This window comes from Miniopterus natalensis, chromosome 2 (assembly GCF_054644295.1).
Source record: "Miniopterus natalensis isolate mMinNat1 chromosome 2, mMinNat1.hap1, whole genome shotgun sequence".
NCBI lineage: Eukaryota > Metazoa > Chordata > Mammalia > Chiroptera > Miniopteridae > Miniopterus > Miniopterus natalensis.
This window is the reverse complement of record NC_142082.1, coordinates 66,336,727-66,353,983: the sequence shown is the minus strand read 5'-3', so window position 1 is coordinate 66,353,983 and position 17,257 is coordinate 66,336,727. Positions and strand designations below refer to the sequence as shown.

The 17,257-nt window shown below is 35.1% G+C and overlaps 1 long non-coding RNA gene and 1 pseudogene across 3 annotated transcripts in view; one reads left to right on the top strand and one right to left on the bottom strand.

Moving 5' to 3' along the window:
• Window positions 1-17,257, bottom strand: part of LOC148093693 (uncharacterized) — a 152,207-nt gene that overhangs the window by 107,976 nt on the left and 26,974 nt on the right. For all 3 annotated transcript variants that reach the window (XR_015713985.1, XR_015713987.1, XR_015713986.1), the window contains exon 2: window positions 14,632-14,706. This is a non-coding gene — a long non-coding RNA (uncharacterized LOC148093693). The remainder of the gene's footprint in view (window positions 1-14,631; window positions 14,707-17,257) is intronic.
• Window positions 8,408-9,385, top strand: LOC107545208 (glyceraldehyde-3-phosphate dehydrogenase pseudogene; annotated as a pseudogene).

Genomic DNA, 17,257 nt, shown 5'->3' with positions numbered 1-17,257 from the left:
ATCATCTGACCCTAGTGCATTCCACTTAATATAATTATTAGACATATTATTTTATTATGTTCAATAAAGGTAGGTCTAGTTTTATTCTCCACTTCTTCTATAAGACTTACTGATAATTTATATTTTTTAGCAATCTGTCCTTTTATTCTGATTTGTATTCTGATTTTTAAAATACTTCCTGAGTGTATATATATAATACATGTATTATATATATATAAAGTATTTAAAAATACTTTCTGAATATATATATTTAGTAAATAGTTAAATTGTAATTCTATAAAATTTTATTTTAAATTTGTACACTTATTTTATCTTTTTCTCAAATCACCTATTATTTCAAGTTTTAATGATATCCTATTTACTAATTTTTAATTTTTTTCTCTAGTATTTACTCTTTCCTTTTTTTTTTTTTTTGGTTAGTTTTATAATTCTTTCTCTGTGAATTTAAAAAAGCTTGATTTTGGCTTTTGCTTTCACTAGTTTGGTTTCTGGGTATTTTGTTACACAGTTAATTATGTTGTTGCTCACTGGTTGAATCCATATATATTTAAAATCCTTTTACTACCCTACTACCATCACTCCTACAAGAAGAACAAGTGGCCTTAGTGTTTATTTTCAGTTATATTTTTCCACTTAAAAGCTCTTTAGGTTGATCTACTTTTATTCAAGACATAATATATGGGGCAATATTCTTAGTTCAATGTATTTATATATGATTATTTATTTCCAATTTATTTTCTTTTATACAATCTTGATTTATACAAATGTCTTATGCAAAATATTCTGCTTTTCATAACATCTTTAATTTTTTTTCTTCATTTGCTCTTTCTATTCTCTTCTTTTCTCCAGCAAACTGATTATGTTTTACATTTTCCCTGGTATACACCACTGACCCTGTTATCTACACCATTCATGATTACTTTTACTATGATGCTGTGTTTTGTTATTATTTTTATTAATCTCTTTTCTTTTCATGTGGGAAATTAGTTAATTCCACTTATTACCTTACTAATTCTTATTACATGTTTTTTCGTTTTTTTTCCAACCATGGAACACATTTTCTTGAATTTAATTAGTAAAAAAAGCAGACTTGTAATATATATTTCTCTTCTTTGTAATCCCCACAGAGTATCTCCTTATTTTGGATGCCACCATGTCTTATTTTATATTATTTAGTTTTCATATTGTTATTAGAGAGAATAGTTATGTGTCTGCTCAACCTGAGTGAAGTGGAGAAATATTCAAGCCTAGACAGCAATTTTGGAGACAAGCAGGAGGGTACTGTTTTAATCTGCTTGGACTTGCATGACAAAATACCACAGACTGGGTAGCTTAAACAACAGAAATGTATCTCTCAAAGTTGTGGAGGCCTGAAGTCTGATAGGTCAGGGCACCAACATTGTTGGGTTCTGGTGAGAAATATCTTCCTGGCTTGCAGATAGTTACTTTCTTGCTGTGTTTTCACTTGGCAGGGAGAGCAAGCTCCCATCTCTTCCTCTTATCTTAAGGAAACTAATCCCACCCTGAGGGGCCCATCCTCATGACCTCATTTAAACCTAATTAACTCCCAAAGGCCACTTCTCCAAATACTTCAAGTTAGGGGTTTGGCTCTAACATATGAATTTGAGGAAAACACAGATATTCAGTTAATAAAAGGTAAGATTATTCTTCTCTGCCTTGGTTGCTGTTAGACTTCTTTCTGATTTTAAGCTTACATGGCAGGGAGGTATAAATATACATTTTTATTTTAGTGATGATTGTCATCCCAAGAAAAACAAAAGCTTTGTCTGGACAAAATTCTCTTCTATATACCTTTTCAATCATTCACAGAATTCAACATAATTCTGAGTACATATATACATAATTTGTTTGCTTGAATAAAAAATGATGTAGTGATATTCTGAAGATGAAATGGGTAGGCAATAAAAATTCTGACTTCATACCAAACTAAGTTCTTGATTTGAAGTTATACAGCCATTTGTAGCATGTATTACTGTATATAAATTTGTGACTTGTGCTAAGCAAGTTTTCTTCCTCCAAATTTCTTAAGACCAAATACTTAGTTGTGTTTTATATACTCATCAACTGTAGAGTAATCTCACAAATTTTCACAAATGTGTGTTTTTGCACACCAGAAAGATAAAATTTAAAATATATCACTTTAAATGTATTAGACTATCATGTAAAACATGGAAACACATTACAGAACAAATCTTATACTTGCTCTCTCAAACATTTATTACTAGTCTAGCATCCCTTAATGAGTAAGCACTGCCACACTCAATAAAGCTCTTTTGGAAAAATGTTAGCAGCTTGTTTTTTCTTTTTCTTTTTTCTTTTAATGCAACATTCCAAATCTCATTGTTTTTGACTGACCCTTAACACTTATATGGTCTGATGTCCAGTATCTGTATATTTCCTATTCCCGTCTTTCTGTTTGTTTAGTCACTAACCTGCTGTGTCTAATCATTGCTAACATTAAAAATTGACACATTATACATTACCATTTTTACATTTTGGTTTTAAAAACTGAAATGGTTGATATTCTATTTTTTATGTGTGTGTATGTCTAGATTATATATATACTTTTCTGTAAGTGTAACTTGTAAATATTTTAAAACTAAGTTTATGAATTTTTCTTTTTTATTATTTACCTAAAAACCTTACTATCATTACACAGGTAGACTTGACCATTCTATCCATAGGGTCACTGTTATGTCATTTATATGAAATATATTTGTATATCTTATCTTTCCAATTGGAATGTAGGCCTTTTGTGGGTAGAGATCACATCTCATTCACTTTTTCATCATTAGTACCTGGTATGCCACTGAAAACTACTAAATAAATTAAACAGTTTCATTCACTGTATGCTATAAGCTCTCTGGTTAGGTCCTCTATAATCTAGGACCGAGTGCTATCTGCTCAAAGAAATATCAGTGTTAGAGACCTGGGTCAAGTCCCTGTGCTGGTACTTAATAGACAGATCTTCAGTCAAATTAATATTCATAAACAGGCTAAAATTTTGCATACCTCAGAGTTGTTTGAAAATTAACTGAATTATGATATTTAAGCCATATACCAAGTGTTGAATTAATGTTAATCATTATTATTAAAATTTGGTTATGGCAGTTAGGGAGTAAGTAGTATTCTGAAAGACAGCATTAATATTAGTAGAATTACTTTGCAGTGCATTGTCATTAGAGTAGAATTGAATATTTTGCTGGTTGATGACTCAATTCTAGTAATTAACAGTAAGCAGGGAAGAAAAAGATCACTGGTAGAGTTATATGATACAGCCATAATGAAGATTTTAAACTGGTAGTGTTTTGTAGTGAGAAAACTCCATAAATCTTTAAAGTACATTAGCAATTTCACGTGTTTGTAAGGAGGCTATTGTGATCTGGGTGTCTATTACTCTATCCATGTTTACAGCTCTATTTAGTGCATCTCTTTAGGCTATCTATCATTTTATCATTACTGAGTAAAATGTTGGCAGATAGTAGACAATAACTACATTTAGAAAAAAACACACGTCTGTAAAACGATGATCTGCTTATCAAAAACTCAATTTATTACGAACAACACAACACTTAAACAGGGAAAATTTGTGTACTTAATATTATTTGATTTACATTAATCAAAACAGATAAGTTTCTCAAACTGCTTTTATTGATGTTTTTTGTTTTTGCTTTTAAATTGGCTTTTCTTAAGTATTCCTATGAATTTCATGAAGAACAATGAAGTGAGAACAAAACCATAAAAAAGGATCTTCTAATTATATTTCATCAAAGGTATTTTTAAGTTATTTTTAAATTTCCTGTGAAAATAATCTACAAATGTGTTTAATCATGAGAATTAAGGAGATGATAAATCTTGCATTCCAATATTATAAAGAAATATATGTATTAGCAATAAAGTATCTTAATTTAAGAAAATATCTTTAAGAATATTGTTTTGCTTGTGAAAATGTGAAATTAAATTTAAAAAGTTAATGAATATAGTTATTAAAAGAACAGAGTGTTATTGGTCAAGAAACTACAAATTGTAATATAGCTTGCCTCTTATTTTTATTATTGAAAGAGATAAAAAGTTTTTATTTTTTAGCTTCTCTCTCATCAACAGGTTTTTCTTAAACTGTAAAGTAACCCCAGTAAGAAGATGATATTACTGCACATTCTATTCTATTAAGTACTTACAACATGTAAGATTGTCCATGTACAGATTGACATAAAAATACGTATCAGTTAAATTAAGTAATTTATCATGGAAACATTCATTTTGATGCCAGAGAAATTAATGGGCCAGGCTTCACAGACATGAGTGGGAATGAGGCTTTTTCAGTATCTTCAGAAAATGAAATTTCTAAGACTCACACAAGAGGATGGAATGTGGAAACAAGCTTTATTTGCATAAAGTTACATTTCGTGGATTCCAAAGTCCCCTGACCTTCCTGGAAAAGCCAGTCCTGGAAAAGGTGCAGCTGGGACTTCAGCAGAGCCAGAAACAAGGCCTGTGTCCAGAGCTTCCGTTCCGTGTTGCAGACGGGGGTAGTTTACTATTCAGGCCGGATTCAAGTCTTTTAGTCATGTGTGGAGCCCAATCTGGCTGTGCAACATGTACACATAAGGGAATGCAGCCCCTGCAGCAGGGGTCTCAAGAGGACCCGGTGCCCTGAAGCCAAGAGTGTGGCTCCTTTATATGTGTCTAGAAGTTTACATATTTAGATTTTGTGCACTTGCAGTGGTCATGCCCATCCTGGCCAATTACTTGTTTCCAGGTGTGATTGACTGACAAGCATTTTCCCATGTCACTCAGACCTTGCTGGGCATGTGTCTCAGCCTCCTTTGTCTACTCCCGTTCCCCACAGATGAGTGGGGGACAGGGGAATGGACGGGGGTGGGGACAGACTTGGACAGTATTAAATGTAGCTTTTTGGCAAAGCTGTATAAACGGTGTCCCTATATTTAGCCTTCCCTTTCATGCCTTTCCTGTTAAATAATAACCAGGTTATTATAGTAGTATCAATTTTATCATATAATAATTTAATCTGTATTTATTTGGATGAGTGATCATAAATAAATTCTAATCTAGATAGTTGAGGTTTGGAGATTAAATTATATCACTGAACAAAGAGTCATGCTGTAGAAATGATTTGTTGTAAGTAAAAATTGAGAATACAAAAATGATGTTATTGCTGCTTATTCAGGGTTAAGGTCTACATTTTCTCAAGAAACCTCTTTTTTTTTTAATTCTCACCCAAGCATATATTTTCCATTGCTTTTTCAGAGAGAGTGGAAGGGAGAGAAACACATTGATTGGTTGCCTTTAGCACACACCCAAACTGGGGCCAGGGATCAAGCCTGCAACAGAGGTACATGCCCTTAGCGGGAATCAAACAGGGAACCCTTCAGTCCGTGGGCCAAAGCTCTAACCACTGAGTAAGCCTGCTAGGGCAAGAAACCTCATTTTTTATTAGACCCCCAGGACTTATTATAATGCTTGACTTATGATGGACATTTGATACATTTTGTTAAATGGATTAGTTTATTGAAACAATTTTAAGCAAATAAACAATTTCTGTTTTAATTAATAAACTGAATTATATAGGTCATTATTATTTTAAGTCAATATTATTCTTAAATGATTAATTAATTAAATAGAAGTTTATTTTGTGCTGCACTGGGAAGGACCTACCAAGCATTGGTAAGATAAATTAGACTCAGTCTCTGTTTACCAGGAGGACATAGTATAGAGGGAGATAAATTATTTTGGGAATGATGAAATATTGTGAAAAACCTTAAAATTTCCCTGATGGGAAAATAAGCACAGAAGAAGAAGCAACTAACTATACCTGTGTTAGTGTAGATAGCTAGTTAGTTATTAATAAACAAAAGGAGCAAATAGAACTAGACAGTAAGGCTGATTAAGGAGCTCATCAGACCTTAAGGCTGATTAACTAGGAAGCTGTGGCATTCTCTGATTCCCCAGGGAACAGCTGCATTCTCCCCAAGTTAATTCACAAGGGGGTTGGAAGAACCGGCTTTCCATCTCCCTGAACAACCAGCCCTTTTGGGGGATTACCAGGGTGGGGTGTATAAAAGAGAAACGTAAATTCCTCTATTGAGGCCTGTGCAGTAGAAGCTAAAATGTCAACTATAAAGGGGAGGAGTCTAGCCCAGGAAAATCAGGAAAAGACCAGATAGGATAAGAGCACAGTAGAGCTAGGAAAGGGAGGGCCTAGCACAAGCCCCAAAGAATTAGGAAAAAGATTGCTTAGTTTGAAAGAAAGCTTAACCCTTTCCAAACCCAAGGAGATATAATTAAAGCTTAAGAAAGGCCCAGGGCTCATCCATCCGCACTCTCTCCACGCAGCAGCTGTGCGGATCTGGCAGCTGTGCGCCCCAAGTGCAAGCTGAATGTCTGGCTAAAGCCTGGTGCCCAATGGGCAGAGTGCAGCCAGGAGCAGGGACTATGCTGGACTTCTGGAGTCCAGGGTGACGGCGTTAGAGTTCTGGATCCGGACCCACCTGTTGAGCACTTGACTTCTGCAGCAAGCAGAGCTGAACCACCTGGTCATGGATGAGGCACTGGGAACCTTGGGGAAAGGCTTTGTTTTCACTCCCATAAATGTTACTACTATGCCTCAAGTCCTCCTAATGCGCAAGTCCCCAAAATACATTTCTTGTTACTTTGTGAAAGAATCTTAGTTCCACTGGCAACACATGGAAGTCTCAGAGAAAAACTTCACAGTGGCCACTGATGTATGAATATATTTCAGAGCATAAGCATGGAAGAGGGTAAAGGATATTTTGGGCAAAAAGTGCAATAATTAAAAAAAAACAAAAACAACTTATGCTGGTATAAAGGAATATGGTGTGCTAAAAAACACACGCAAAGATAAATGCTTTTTATAAGAGGGATTTTTATGATGTGAGTAAGACACTCTCAGCAATAACCATCAAGGAGCTTTTAGAAAACAACAACAAGGTTTTATTTTGTAATAAAATAAATACACCTGGGGCCACACAGTGAGGTCACAAGTAGAGAAGGAGAGAAAGAGCACAAGCCTTGGTATCTGCTTTTGTTGGAGTGGAAGGTGGGGACCTAGATTTGAGGGACTCACTCTTTATAGGTGAATTTAAAACATAAGAGTGTAAATTTAAAACACAGGGAGAGAAAAACAAGGGACCCAAACAATCAATTATCAAAATCAGACAAAGGAACATTGGGGACAAAAGATCCAGGAGTGGCTTTTTATCTATTCAAGTGGCTGGCAACTTGTTTATTAGAGATAACTGTTTTGAAAGTGGAAGCCCAGGCAATCAAAGCTTAAATTGTGTATTTTCATAAAAAAAAAAAAAAAAAAACACGAAAAATCAACTGTTGGGGCTTCACTACAACCCTTAAATAACATTCTTTTGCTGGCTTTCACCTGCACCAAACCATGAAATTTATTACCTCAAGGAAGAGGTTATTATCAGTGTAACAAAAAAGTGACCAAGCTAAATTTCATTATCATTTTTTTAATCAAATAACGATTTGAACTGGCAAACTTGATAAGGAAGTAGAAAATAGAACAACTAGCCTTCCAGTTTTGGAGGTTTGTGTTAAAAATAAAAGAGAGAGAAACAGAAGAGCAAGATGCTCCGAATGTGTCCCTTACACTTTCAGAAAAAACAAACAAAAAACACAAATAAAAAAGCCAAATTGCTTCAGCTCCAGGATTCCATGAAGAACAGTATGCTAAAGACATGTCTGAGACTTTGGGAGGTGATCACTTTCTAGGCTGTTCCCCCAATGCAGAGGATGGCCCCATTAGGGTTCAGTGGTGCATGCATCATGGTTAGTTGGAATCCAGTTTTGAGTCTCCTGATTGCCTCAGTGCCCAGTGCAGAGGATAGCCTGCAGAGCCTCCTGGCGCTCCATAGAGGAGACTGGGAAGGTAGTTGAGGTCAAGGCTAGTGAACCTTCCTGGAGCCTGCTGTTTCAAAGGGAAATTTTACCCACAAGTCAAGACTGCATAGTAATCAGAAGAGTTGAGAGTTCAGGAGGACATGGAAGACATCCTGAGAAGTCTACAAAGTGTGTCAGCTAAGGTAGAACTGTGTCATTCAGGAAGCACCACCAGCATGTGGAGAAGCTATTGGGCAATACGAGAGTTATTAGAATCACCACTGCAGAAGTCAATAGGTGTTTCATATTCTGAAACACCTAATGAGGCAGGGTAGAGGGAAAATGAAAGGATTTGCATAACTAAAATTTAAGAGACTAATAATTTTCCTCCCAAAAGAATGAACATGTAAAATAGACTATTTAAATTATTACAAAATTAGGCTCTCTGCTCCTCCTGTTCATCAGACAGCGGCATCTTCCCTCACAGTACCAGCTGCAAACCAGTGACATGATGGTGAAGGTGGGAGTGAATGGATTGGGCCATATTGGGCGCCTGGTCACCAGGGCTGCTTTTAACTCTGGCAAAGTGGATATTGTCGCCATCAATGACACCTTCATTGACCTCAACTACATGGTCTACATGTTCCAGTATGACTCTACTCATGGCAAGTTCAAAGGCACAGTCAAGGCTGAGAACGGGAAGCTTGTCATCAATGGAAAGTCCATCTCCATTTTCCAGGAGCGAGATCCCGCCAACATCAAATAGGGTGATGTTGGTGCTGAGTATGTTGTGGTGTCCACCGGTGTCTTCACTACCATGGGGAAGGCTGGGGCTCATTTGAAGGGTGGAGCCAAGAGGGTCATCATTTCTGCCCCTTCTGCAGATGCCCCTATGTTTGTGATGGGTGTGAACCATGACAAGTATGACAACTCCCTGAAGATTGCCAGCAATGCCTCCTGTACCACCAACTGTTTGGCCCCTCTGGCCAAGGTCATCCATGACAACTTTGGCATCGTGGAGAGACTCATGACCATAGTCCATGCCATCACTGCCACCCAGAGGACTGTGGATGGTCCCTCTGGGAAGTGTGATGGCCGAGGGGCTGCCCAGAACATTATCCTTGCTTCTACTGGAGCTGCCAAGGCTGTGGGCAAGGTCATCCCTGAGCTGAATGGGAAGCTCACTGGCATGGCCTTCCGTGTCTCCACCCCCAATGTGTCAGTTGTAGATCTGACCTGCTGCCTGGAGAAAGCTGCCAAATACGATGACATCAAGAAGGTAGTGAAGCACACATCAGAGGGCCCCCTCAAGGGCATCCTGGGCTATACTGAGGACCAGGTTGTCTCCTGCAACTTTAACAGTGACAGCCACTCCTCCACCTTTGATGCTTGTTTCCTGGTATGACAATGAATTTGGCTACAGCAACAGGGTGGTGGACCTTATGGTCCACATGGTCTCCAAGGAGTAAGAGCCCCCTGGACCACCAGCCCCAGCAAGAGGAAAAGAGGCCCTCAGCTGCTGGGGAGTTCTTACCCCAAATCGATCCCCCAACACACAATCTCCTGACCTCCACAGTTTCTATCCCAGACCCCCTAAAGAAGGGGGGGCTTAGGGAGCCCTACCTTGTCCTGCACCATCAATAAAGTTCACTGTACCCAGCCCCCCCAAAAAAATATATTACAAAATTAAATTTATTTTAATTAAAATTATTTAAAAATTAATTAAAAATTAAAATTATTTTTATTACATGTTCAGAAAGACTTATAATATTGAGTCAGTTATACATCAAATAAAAAAGCTAAATTTTCTTTGCCCTTGTGAGTAGTTTCAGTATAGTGTAATAGGTTATGCAATTCTAATATTTAGAAATCTAATCCTGGATGAAATGAAAACAAAAAGCAGGGAGAAAAAGCAGAGAAGGGACATTTCTAGGACAGGGGGAAAAATTAGGAACTTTGGTACATTATGATGACAATCCTAATTAAAAAAAAAAATCCAGTATAAGTAATGAAAAAGAGATGGATTAAAATGAATTCTAGTATGTTTATTTTTTAATAATATGGCTTTATGATTTAATAAGGGTCATAAAATAAGTGACTGTGATTAATGAAATATTTTTATCTAATCTCATGTTCATTCTTTACAAGACAAATAAAAATGCATAATGGATTTTTCTTCAAAGTTTATGATTCTTATTTTGTTTTTTTCTTGACTAAAATCTTGTTCTAAAATCTAAATCGAATTCAATATCTAGACAATGTCCAGATGACAATTTTAAGCTATATCCTAAAATCTATTTAATTGATAAAACAGTATGGCACATTGATGGATTTGATTGTGAGACAGGTAGTGGAGATTGAAGAGAAAAAAGCAGCTGAGGTTGATTCTATTATTTCTTATTTATAAAATAAGTAAATGATGATATCATTAAGCAAGAGAGTGAGCATAGGAGGAGTAGAACTTAGAAGTCAAAGCTAATTAATTTAGATTGAGCCTTATCAATTTAAAGCTGTCTGTGACATACACAGACGGTAATGTATCTCAGAACAGAGGGAGAGTCTGGACATGGCAATCATCCATAGACTGGAAATCGTAAGAACACATGATTGTGAAGATGATTCCACTCAGGAAAGGATCTGGAGCAAGAGGTTGGCCAATGAATAACAGAGAGCAATAAAATTTCCTAAGTATGCAGAAGAAGAGAGATCCATTAATAATCCTAAGAGGAGTAGTTATACTCATGATAGGGGAAGAACATAGGAGAGCAAACTCAGGAGATGCAAGAGAGAGGAGAGTTCCACAAGCACAGTGGGCGAGTAGCAATGTCAAAAGCTCACAGTAGGTCAGATTAAATGAAAACATAAAGTGGGCCTTTGCATGGATGACTTCAGCAGCAATATACTTTTGGAGTGAAAGTCAAAGGCTGGGATTGCGATGTGAATTGATTTGGGTAACTGGAAAGCTTTTAGTTTTTGTTCTTGTTATTTTCAAAAGTCTGGGAGTGAAGAGAAAGCAAATGAAACAAAATGAGAAGGTTGAGGCAAGAAGAATATAAAAAAGGATTCTGTTATAGATAAGTTTGATCTGAGGGCTCTGAGGGAAGTTAAAGGTTTGAGGACTGTATTTGCTCTGTTTATTTGCCTTGGACCAAGTTGAATAAGGCAACTTGTGGAATAGTTGCTATAGGAAATATGAAAAAGGCTGATTATGGACAAGTTAGGCTGTGGCAGAATGGCACTGGTATTGTAGCTGATATTTAGAAACTAGCAGGTTATAATTTTTACATTTACATTATTAGCTAATAATGCTTTAAATAAGAGTATTGTAAGAAGCCAACAGTGGGAGAAAGATTCTATGGAATTTTCCTTGAGTTAACCTCATTTGCTTGTAAAAAGAATTGTGCACTAAAAGTCTTATCTGCAAACACTTAGAAAATAAATCAGTTTTTTTTAAGGATCTGTAAAAAAGGACAAGAATCTGACAAATTTTAGTAAAATTAGTATAAAACAGCTGTATTATTTAGCAAAATTTAAATTAGTTCAAAACCTCTGAATTAAAAACCATTTTTAATCAAGTGTGTCTTATAAAACTGGAAGGGGTTTATTTACCACCTGCAGAGGTGCGTCTCTTAAGATAGCACTCTTGATAAAGAATAGAACATTTTAATTTAGGAGTGCTTAAAAGGAAGCCAAAGTCGAATGCTCTGCAATAATAGCTACAATATTATCCTTTATGTTTATTTGTATTATGGAATATCAGTATGACATAGTTTTTAAAGTTGGACTTAGTATGAGAAGATTTGGGTTCAAATTATGATTAAACTCCAACCGTACTTCTTAAATTTGCAGTCCCTTTAACAGTTAAAATCTAATGCATAACTATGTCTGCATTAGACCATATTGGGACAGTGAATCTTGGTTTTGTTTGGTTTTTGTTCTTTTATATCTATTTGAATGAAGTTTAGTATAAAGGCATAGGTAAGCAAAGTGTTTGGAGACTTGCTGGTGCTAAATAAATGACATTTATTATTATTGTTAATTGTTTTTGTACACGTTTTTCTATAAACTGTTAAGGCATCTGTACACACCAAATTCTGTATCTCACACATTTTAAATTTAGTGAGAGTTCCCTTCCTAAAATAAATAATCACAATAATTACCCCATTTTTAATTTACCCTAAACTGTTTTGTAAAATAGTGCACATATTGGAGTCTAGCACTCCCATTTCAGCCTTTACAATTGCTACTTTGAAGATAAACAAGAGCAACAAAATCTGGTAAAGGATGACCTCTTCCCCTTCTCCTGGCTCTTTGTAAACTTTGTAAAAGGTTTCCGCCATAAAAATTCCAGGGAGTAAATTCCAGGGAGTAAATTCCAGGGAGTAGTTAACCAAGAATGTTAATTAACGCTTATTTTAGCTTCTGTCTGCCGCTTCGCTAGTCCCCCACCTGTCCCCTTAGCCAAACAGAATGTGGGTTTTGCCTTTATATCCTCCCTGCAAAGACTGTTCGGGGCTGCGAGTCTGTTTAGGGCATGAGCCCCTCAGCCGCCAGCATAATAAATCTCCAAACGCTCAGTTCGCTCTCTGTGTGAATTAATCTCGTGAATACTGGGTATAACAATATAATATTTTTATGAGCCATTCAATTGATCAGCTGCTGCGAACATGCATGGATTTACTCTTGTGAAAACCATGACCTCCATCTGCAGCTAGGAAGTTAAGAGAATCACATGATTTAACAGAGAGTGGTGTTGCTGTGAAAGTAATGCCATTAGGGAAATTTCACATCTTTAGCGAATGCTACAAATCCTTTTCAAACTACACACAAGCATTTCTTTCCTCAGAACAAATGAATTAAAATTAAATGAAAAAGCAAACCAAAGCAAATTTTTACTTTTCATATAGATGCAGTACACCTAATGAGGAATTTATTATGTTATTATAGTATACGTGAATCTCTTCGCCTAAAATAACTTTAATTTTTCTTCTTGACAGGAAAGTATATTCACAAATTTTAACATGATTTTCTTAGATAAAAGAACATTAAGATGCCTACATAGGAACCTCTCTACATTATATTGAAACATAGAGTACCAAACACATTCATCGCTTTGGAGTTGTATTTATTAAATTTCAATTTTGGAACAAGATATAGTTGAAAACTGTTACAGCAATATTGCAATTACAGTTTGTGTTCACACCACAACAGGGGAATTATAGTTCTCAATATAAATGGTTATAGGTACATTTGGTAATACAGATGTTATACTCTAGTTAGTGGTTCTCACAAAAGCTTCTTCCAGTGTCTCCTATGTCCCCAAAGTAAACAACAGCAAAACAAACACAAATTAATGTCATTTACTTGTGAATGGAATCGTGCCCCGTGGTAGATTGTTGGTTGCTGAAATTTTAAGGAGCCACGTCATGACAGCTGTTGTCAAGTGGATGTAGGAAGTCAAAGCAAAACTTCTTTGCTGATTCTGCCTTGTTATATGTGGAATGAGTAGTATAAACACCGTGTAAACCTGGCAATATTTTAGGAGACAAAGTATTGAGCAACCACTGGGGAGCCCACCTCATATTAGACCCCCTGAGGATTCTGAAAGTATTTTCAGTAGAGCAATTCTAATGCCTCTGGCAGCTGAAGGGCTTTGGTATGTTAAACTCAACTGCAGCTGTCAGTGAGTGAGTAAAATGGATGCTCTGGAATGCTCAGTGTCACAATATGTAGCTGCTAAGAAAGGTGTGGAACCTGTTGTTTATTCCTACATTTATTTTACCTGACAGAACCCTACTTCTGTCCTAGTGTTTTAGAGTCGTGAAATACAAAGAACGTCTCATTTTTGGTAGTTAGACAGACTTCATATTTACAAATAGAACTGAAAATAAAAGACAACCAAAAGATAGCACAGTTCTCACATTATCTTTTGGTACAACAGTCTTGAATTTGGGTTAATGTGAGGTGACCAACCATAGAATGATTAGGTTTATTTTTCCTTCTATCATCTAACCCTTTCTAGGTTTCTTGAAACAATTTATCCCATTTTAATAATATTAATTACTTCCATTACTACATGTAGTCCCTCAACTACAGATATATCTTTTTGAGAAATCACTGATAGTGACAAATAGAAATAGAATGAGAACTTCCTGACCTCAAGTTCTGCATTGAACTTGGAGAGTTAAAGATAATTAGGATAATTTACTCAAGAAGTTAGGACTATGATAAACAAACACATAAACCAATAACTTTTTCTATCAATTTGTTCATATGCATGGTTTTCATTACCTCAGTGTAGCCTAATTTAGGGTGTGGAAGCAATTACAATCCAATGAAAATGCCCCAGAGTTAAACTAACTACGAATTTAGCTCTTTCCAGTGTCTGCTCATCAAAATCCTTTAACATCAATATTTTGAAAAATATAGTAATGTTACAGTCATACCCAAAATAATTAACAAAGTATAGATATGTGTTATGTAGTATTGTGTCTAAATATATGAAAAATAAGTAAAATTCATGAAGTCTAATATGTACAGTTAGATGATACATAACATATGTACATAACTTTTCATTAATGTAGCACCTGCTTCAATTGAAATAGTGATTGAAAATTGTCTTTCTACAGAAAGATGAGTAATTTTATGTTTCTAGTGTTCATCAGTAATGCATGTAACTCTGTAGCTATAGTTATTAATGTTTAACAGGTCAATTTTCAATTATAAAATACTTACATAGAATAGACAGCACTGTATCTCTGTAAATTATTGCAGATCAAGTTATTGCAGATCTAGGTGGTGTGACTGATCCTAAAGAAAAGAAATTGGATTAGGCCCAAGTGATTAAACTGCTTTCTACAGAAAATGACTCAAATTATTCCCTTTTAACTATACTGTGATTTATTTTACCTCTTCTAGATCACACAGAATTTTTGTTTCTTGAATGTTCAGTCCCCTTTTTATTCTAAATCCAATGCCTGTTATTGACATAAGTGTTAGCACTTGTATCCTCTAATAATGTGTTTAATATTGCATTTGTTAAATGCCATTCACTGTTGTTGGTGGTTTTATTTTAAAGATATCCCTAAATATTTTTGTTTTCTTACTGACGTTGGTTTAAGAGGCTTGTCTCTGTCCATTTGGCAGAAAAAGTTTGAACACAGCTATTTATACAGTATTTTTTCTGAGGATTGCCAAACTTTGATATAATTTCTGACCTTTTTTACAGATGCTTTTGTAACAAAAACATAAAATGTTGTATGTGTTTATTGCTAAACCTATCAATACATTTCATAAATTTTCTTATGTTCAGAGAGATTCCATTTTGCCCTCAGACACAATTGTTTTGATGAAAAATTTGATGTCATTCTCATTTTTATTGTATTGTAGCTATCCTAACTTTTGTCTCTGGATACTTTTAGGATTTTTCAATTTCTTTAGTGTTCTGGAATTTGTCTTGGGTATACTTAAGAGTAAGTCTTCAATAATTTTCTGCTGCTTTTATTCAATGAAACCTTTCAATATAAGACATATGTATTTTCCACTCAGGGATCTTTTTTTTGCATTGTTTTTCTGATAGAATTAATAATAGACCTTCTTGGTCCCTTCTCCATATTTTTTTGTACTTTTAAATTCCATATTTTCTTTCTTTTGTATTTTTAAACTCTTTTAAATTTTATAATTAGAAATCTTTAAACACTTTAAAGAGTTCTTTCAAACTCTTTATAGTAACATTTGTATATTCCTTTAACTTAGTCTTTAAGATCATTGAAGCCTTATTGGTAGGTGTGGGATTTTGTCACAAGACCATGTGGATTCAAAGTGTGGCTGCTCGTTCTGGTTATATAGTCTTAGGTTAGCTAGTCAGCCTCTCTCTGCCTTAGTTTGTGAACTGTAAATGACAACAGTCTCAAACTTATAGTGTTGATGTAAGTTAAATGAGTTAAGAATATATCAAGTTTGTAGAACTGTACCTAAGCTATATAATTACTAAGTAAACATTTATTTTATCAAGAAATTATTTTTTAGCCCTACTAATTCATTTTATTCATTGATTTTTCCTATTTCAAAAATTAAGTGATTTTTGTTTTCTTTGCTCTTTGTTACATCCAGGTCCGTTTTTTTTTAAATTATATTTTAGCCTAACAAATCTCTACATAATTTTTTTAAAGTAGTATTATGATTGGTTTTTAAATGTTGCTTCCTGAATTATTTGTTACCAACACCTTTTTTTTTCATATGTTTGTTATTCTATGTATGTCTGGTAATCTTTTTTTTTGTTTCATTTTTTATAAAAAAGATCATGTTGTTTAACATAAGGAGTTGGTATAAGTTTCTTTTTCAGTTCCATAGATGTGTTTCCACAGGAGATCACTTCCACAGGAAGGCCGATGTGGGGCTCCATATAAGAGGATGCCACGGGCCAGGACGCTTCCCTGCAGAATGCCTGAACACAGCACAGGTTGTCAAAGTAGGAAGGATTTTACTCTTTGCAATATTTTCTTAGATTTTATTACTAGGCAAAGGTGGTCTTGTGGGATTTTTAAAATTTTCTCCTGAGAAGCTCTGATTTCTTTCTCTTTGGGGCCCTGACTTCCATATTTGGAGCTTCCTATGGCATGTCTGTCACTTAATTTAAAGAGTGGGTCTCAGTTTTAAATCTGGCCACACTTGCTTCCTGTGCTTTGTATGTAGGGCAAAGGAATGGGAGAAGGGAAGCTCAGGCTCCCTCAGACATTTTAATTAAAGTTCTGTAATAAATTACTCAGACAATTTCTTCTTCTCATCTTCTGCTCTTTGGATTTATTGACTATGAACTTAAAGCTTATCTGAGGTGCCTTGGGCAGGAACTTCATCTCTGGTGTTTGCAGATGCTGGTTGAATTCTTGTTTCACCTTCCTAACCCAAACCAGATTTTATTTTCTGTATGTAAGGAACTTTCTAATCAACTGCTGTATACCTTTCTTTTTTTTAGCATGCTATGATTGATTCTATTTTCTTTAAATATAAGAACTTATTATTTAAGTATAATCAGTTCCAGAATATTTTTAAAAGTCACTCAAAGTAAGTCCACTTAAAGCAAAAACCAAGATGTTATCTGAAGAGTGGACACGCCAAGGTTTGGGAGATTAGTTTAAAAATAAATAATAAATCTGTTAAGATACCTAGCAAATGTTTTCTTCCTTGGTGCTTAACTATTTTAAAACTGAACTCTTCTGTGTTACTTTCCATTTGATTCCAGCAGTTGCACTTCTGTACTGCTACTTCCTTTGCTTTCATTAAATTCTCTCATTTTTCTTCAGAATTTCGATTTTGATTATTAAAAATATGCATTATGTTGATATTGTATTGTAAGATGTTT